This window comes from Helianthus annuus, chromosome 16 (assembly GCF_002127325.2).
Source record: "Helianthus annuus cultivar XRQ/B chromosome 16, HanXRQr2.0-SUNRISE, whole genome shotgun sequence".
Taxonomy (NCBI): domain Eukaryota; kingdom Viridiplantae; phylum Streptophyta; class Magnoliopsida; order Asterales; family Asteraceae; genus Helianthus; species Helianthus annuus.
Window position 1 is genome coordinate 26,711,313 of NC_035448.2, and position 6,752 is coordinate 26,718,064.

The 6,752-nt window shown below is 33.2% G+C and overlaps 1 long non-coding RNA gene across 1 annotated transcript; it reads right to left on the reverse strand.

Annotated features, from left to right (window-relative positions):
- Positions 1-5,259: 5,259 nt before the first annotated feature.
- Positions 5,260-6,423, reverse strand: LOC110916666. The gene is made up of 4 exons (XR_002579908.2): positions 5,864-6,423; positions 5,654-5,749; positions 5,447-5,552; positions 5,260-5,306 (listed from the first exon to the last, which is right to left on the reverse strand). It is a non-coding gene; the product is annotated as an uncharacterized LOC110916666 (long non-coding RNA).
- Between the last annotated feature and the right edge of the window lie 329 nt (positions 6,424-6,752).

The window sequence follows — 6,752 nt, forward strand, 5'->3', positions numbered from 1 at the left end:
GAAACATATTTGAAACCATAAATATGGATTATATAGATCTATGAATGAAACATGGGTGAATAAAACAACAAAACAGATTGTGAATAAACAATAACAAATCAAAATCAATCAACTGGTAATCACATGGTACACCAATGCAAGCATCTGAATAAACAATAACAAATCAAAGACAATTTACCGATACTTACCGAAACCATAACTGGTCACATTTATGTGCGGCTCTTAACTACATTCTGTAGAATCTGTACATCTAACAAATAATCAAAGAACAAAGAAACAAATAATCAGAGATGAGATACATAAGTTCTTGTCTTTAACAGGGATTTGTCTTCAACAGTGGATACGCCTCATCAGTCTTTAAGTCCATCAGTCTTTATAAGGAGCAGTGGTTAGTTATAACAGTCCTTAGCATGATCAGCTGTTATAACCACTCCATAACCCTTTGAGAGGAAGCAAGGGTCGGTCTATTTAATTGAGAGGAATAATTGCATTACATCCCTGTTGAAAAATAGAATTGATAAATTTAGGGAAAGTGAGGTTGAAAGATGATAACCCAACAGTGGAGGATCTCATTCTACAGCTTCGATAAATTCAAGGGTATTCTCAGATAATGGTTCCTGTATGCTTCCAAAGAATCAGCACTTTGGACATCTGTTGTTCTTCAAACAACTATTATCTATTATCTATTATCTATTCTATCTATTATATATAATAAATGAAAGTTATTTGGTCCACGTGGCCCAAATAACTTTCATTTATTATATATAATAGATAGAATAGATAATAGATAATAGTTGTTTGAAGAACAACAGATGTCCAAAGTGCTGATTCTTTGGAAGCATACAGGAACCATTATCTGAGAATACCCTTGAATTTATCGAAGCTGTAGAATGAGATCCTCCACTGTTGGGTTATCATCTTTCAACCTCATTTTCCCTAAATTTATCAATTCTATTTTTCAACAGGGATGTAATGCAATTATTACCTTATTTAAGATACCTTCAACTGCATCTTCTGATAAATCAACATTCATTTCACTCAAATGATTACCTTATTTAGAATGGCCATTTTTACCTTACTTGACAACAATAGCAAACAACACCAAACAACAATAGCAAGTGACCAATCAATCAAACTCAAAATCATATAGAAGCCTAAAAATAAAATGAAAATTAGATAAGTGAAAATCAAAACTGAACAGGAAACCTGACCAAAAATTAACCAAACACCTGATGTTGAATCCACTGTAGATGCTGAACCACTGCTGTTACAAACAGATCATACATCGGGAACTGGAAATTTAAAAGGATCGGCTTCAAAGGCTTCCTCAATCGGAAGATTCAAATCTCAAGCAAATGAAACCCTAATTTCAAAAAGAATAATCGGTGAACATATTCACAGATCAATAATCAACAGATGTTGTACTCATATCATCACCGTTAAGAAAAAAACCCTTAGTTTCTGAACATATTCAAACATACCAGTTCATGGCGGAAATCTAGCCGCAGGTAAGCGGATCTCAACTTTGATGACCATCGATGACAACAACCTTGGAACCATATGATGAGATTAGGAGTAGAAATTAGGGTTTAAATAGAAACTTTGTATGAAAATAAGAATAAATCAACACATATCTATAAACATACAAATCAAACCTCAAATGGAAGAACCTTGCATACGAAGAAGATGAAAGAATCTTGTAAGAGAAATTTCACCGTGTGTAGTTGAACATCATCTTGTCACAAAGACGAAACCCATATCTTCCACTAAGTCTGGAAAATCACAGAGAATGGGAGGAGATGGTGGCGAGGATAATGAGGTAGGGTTTTGAAGAAACGATTATAGCGGCTTGATCTGGGGATTTGATAAAGAGGAATCATAGATCTGAAGAAGAGGAATCGCAGATCTAAAGAGGAATCGCATCTGGTCTTCTTAAATCGCCAGAGAAGGGAGAAAAGAAGAGTACGGAAGAAGAATTAGAAGATTAGGGTTTTTAGGAGTGAGATAAAGGAACGGAACACTGTTGGGCGGGAAAATGGGATTGAGGATGCCCTAATCAAGTGACACATGGCCCAAAAATTATTATTTAATTGAAAAGAAAAAAGAAAAGTAATAAAAAAATATTATTTAATTGAAAAGAAAGAAGAAAAGTAATGATTTTTAATATAATTATAAAGATGAAGACGATGGATAGGATGTTCTAAAAAGGACCCTTCACATTTTGTTTTGAGAATTTAAACACATAATGTATTTTTTTAACACGGATTAAAACACGAAACAAAAGTAATTATATTGTATATACCATGTCTAACGTATTTGACAGCTTACACTTGATAATCATTATATAACTAATATAATATCAGAATAAATAAACAAATATATATCTTATAACGTTAGCATTTTTGTAATTATCAGTTTGTTTACATTCTATCAACCCGTTTAGATAAATAAAGGTTTCATGGATCGTGTACAGATTACAAGATATAAGTTTGATCGGATAAATGTTGATGTCTTTAACACAAATAAAAATAAAAATTATAAGGAATTTGTACAACCATGAAAATTTCATATATTGCAACTTTGTCACTTGTATTATGCTATGGATCTACTCAATATATTTTGACTTTTAAATTTAGAAGAAATTTCATATATCGTTTTCAAACTTTAATCAATCATATATAATCTTGAACACTCAAATCAATCATATATAATCTTAAACACTCAAGCTTGAATACATGATGTATAACGTCCGTAAAACATAATTTATGTATACACGTTATTTCATAAGTTTATCGAAATTGACATAAGCAAAAAAGTACATAATTTGCATGCCTCTAAGTTGTTTTTAAAACCGGGTAATATTAATCATAACTTCACAATATTTTGACCCATGTGCTTATTACTCCTAAACAATTACAAAACTAGTTTAATACTCGTCCGGTGGACGGGGAATTTAACGTTATAATAACATCACCAATCGGTTTATTTCTTTGAGTACTTTTAATAAAAAAAAATATTACAATTAGTAGTGCGTTTAAAGTTAACAATTAACTGATTTTACTAATTTATATTATGATGGTGAAACTTCGGGTACAGTTGTCCATTCCCATTTACCATTCCTATATACTTTAACAATAAAAATAACATAATGCTACTATGGACTTCAAAATTAAACTTTTAATGTAAAAATACCTTTATAATCAGTAAGAAGTAGAAAAAAGGTCCAACAATTGACACCCCATAAACTTCTTTGCAATATAGTTATAAATTTTATATACAAAATTTAAAAAAAAAAATCAAATTTCAAGATTCAATGACACACATAGTTGAGTGTTCACTATGTGAAATGTATGAACTATAGAGAAGTGACACTCACAGTTTAGTACCTACTGTCCTACTCTATAATCACCTTGTGTGGAACATGTGACCCCAAGACCAAGCCTACACAATAGCAAAAACCTTAATTATTCGAGCATTGCAAAAAAGTAAATAAACAAAAAGAAAAATAATTTCGACAAAACAACATTATCCCTGTTTCCAAATATGAAAAGAGTTTACAATGGGTTCTTGATGTTGAACTAAATCAACATCTATATCACCTTCCACAAAGACTCATCACATATTGAGCTTGCCATATTAACATACCTCGAGCTTGATTTAGGAACCCGTCAACTCACACCCTTTGACTTTCTTATTATTAGTTGACCTCCCATACCTGCTTTTCTTTTTACTCCACCATGTCAGCTGTTATCTTGCTATAAAAGTTTTCTCCACAATTTTTCAAAGCCAGCTCCTACTTGCAAAATCTCTTCCTTAAACTTGTAAGTGTTTGTGTTAACACTGTGCTGCTGATAAAATAAATTGTCCCATTCTGTAATCTGGTAACAAATAAATCCCTTGGGATCTTGCCATTTTCAACAAATTTGACCACATTGGAAACTACAATTATTCAAGATACTTAGCAACTTTCAATCCCAACTTTTACCTAATATTTTGTAAACTCATTTGGCCACATTGGAGATCAAACATCACCCCAAACGGGCCCACCTGAAAGTGGCCAATTCTACCTCCATGATATGTTATAAATGTGGAGTGTCTTACATGCTATTCAGACCAACACCAACAACTGCAGTTTGTAGCAATAGCACACCCAAATCCATAATCATGCATGATAACACAGTTTAACCCTAACCCATTTTGACCTCTTACCCATCCATCTTGCCCATAGTGGAAATCACTACCCATTCCCATTTACCATGTTTACATTTTAGTTAATACTAACACCATCATATAACCCTTATTTTTGTAACTGTATTGTTTTTGTAGTCACATTTTAAGTCTTAAATATTTATGAAAATAAAAAGAAAAACATGATTGAAGGTCAGACTGGCCCATTTCGACCCACACTCATGATGAACAGGTTTAACCCATACCTATCTTGACATGTTACCCACCTATCTTGTCCACGGTGAAAACTTCTCCATGTATCAAGTTTTGACCCGCTAATCCCAACACTCCTGTTTTTGTAGTCACAATTTATGCCTTAATTATTTTTGAAAATGAAAAGGAAATGTAGTTGAAGGTCAGACTGGGCGTTCGGCCCATACTCATGATGACCCGTTTTGACTTGTTACCCAACCCATGAATCTTGCCCACAATCCGAAAATTTAACGTGCATGTAAAATGTACCTGCTCAAGGAGGGCTTTTATGTGATCCTCTCGATGTTCATCACCTGTAACATTTCTCGTTGTCTAGCAGATGCTTTGGATATCGGTGCCACTACAAGGTTTTCTATATCTGTAATCTGTGCACAACAATTTACAAGGTTTAAAATTTTATATATATTGAGAAACCCTAGTGTCAATAAAGAGCATGGCATGGCTAAAAAAGTGAAAGAATTACCGGGTTGTAAAACCGTTGTTTTGAGAAACCACTCTCAACAACATAGACGATTCACTGCTCAAATAAATGAAATTAAAATAGTATAAGATAATTTACAATATATTTTACTTTACATATATATGCAACTAAATTACTCAAAGATAACCTCTAACGTCAGGGATGTCTCTGGAATATTGGTTGAGATCACCACCTTTCGTTTCCCTCTAGGGAAAGGAGAAAACACCAAGTCATAAAAAATATCGCAAACGTGAATCATATATTCATATTTCGTCAAAAGGTATTCACAAATGTATAATATGGTATGTGCAAAAATAACCACATGAAAAAGGAAAAAGCTAAAAGTAAGTATAAGTAACCCGATCTGCACGAGTGAGTCCAGAATACAAAGGCAAAACAATCAATCCTGACATGTTTAACAAAATTGTCATAATTAGAAACAGAAGAGATTAACGAACTATAAATTATCGTGAACACTAAATATTTACACATTTCAATGACACCAAACGGATTCAAATTTAAAATTTTTTTAAGCCTATGGCATACCTAGAGAAGACTTGCCCCTGTTTTGGGCTTCTTCCGTGATTAATTGAACGACAGTATCAATATCATCTTGGCGAGTTAAAAAGACAAGAATAACCCCCATTGGCTCCTACAAGTTAAAACAATACACGCGTAAGATAATAATAAAAATATGAACAGAATGTAAATGTTGAATATAGTTTTAAAAATCATATACAATAGTGGGGCTACCTTATCATGAATTGACATTACTGTTGAAACAGTAGCTCGAAGATAATCTGAAACAGGCTCTTCAACATAGAAAATCTGAACGTTATATCCTCTACCCTGAAATCACATCCTTTACGAGTAAGCAAACAAAACAAAGCAATATAAATGCTTAATTTCTATGTTCTTATTGGTATAAAAACATTATTAATTTCTATTTTTTTATAAATATACCTCAACAGACAAAATAGCAGGTTCCGTCCGCAGTCCACTAACTTCTCCTTCCAATCGAGGCCGCCTTTTACTAATGAATATACAAAGTTGTAATACATTAGTCCTTGTACACCGGACCTGTAAACACTGGACTGACGATTGAGGAGGGGACAGACGCGTGTGTCGTCTTCAATCGAAAAAAATAGTCCTTGTACAACTGTAATCAAATAAAATATTTGCAAGCACCATACATCCATAACAGACTGTTGAAACATCTACCAAAATCACCTCAAATTCTCTCACAAACATTTCATCGAGCATGTGGAATGCACATATTAAAATTGAATCTAGTAATAAGACCTTTTAATCAGTACATCCTCAAAATACATGTTTTACCAATAATCGGCGTTCAAAGCATCATTCTTATTTCCTGGTACAAAATTATAGTTTTTTCACCACAAATTCACCACTGACCACGAAACGAAACTCGAGTGTTGAATATGAAAAAGTGTGTGAAACTGGCGATTGAGAGAAATTGGGATGTAGAACTTACATTTAGCAACAGTGGGAAATTTAGGTATCGCCTTCAATGAAATTATAATAGCCGTTAGCAATTTTACCCAATTTCATCTGATTTCAAACAATAAAAACTATAATCATAACAAACCCTAACGAAAATCTAGATGCTTACCAGATCGCGAATGAAGAACGCTTAAATGTAGGTTTCAGATAGCGATTGAATGACGGTACCATCTTTGTGTTTCTGTATATGTATGATATCTACTGCAAACAGTAGGATGTATGGAGGCGAATATTTGGATGCAATGGCAGTGGCGGATCTAGGATTCGCTCCAAGCCGTAACGTTTTATAAATAAGCGGTAACGAAATCGAAAAAACGTCAAATTTTTC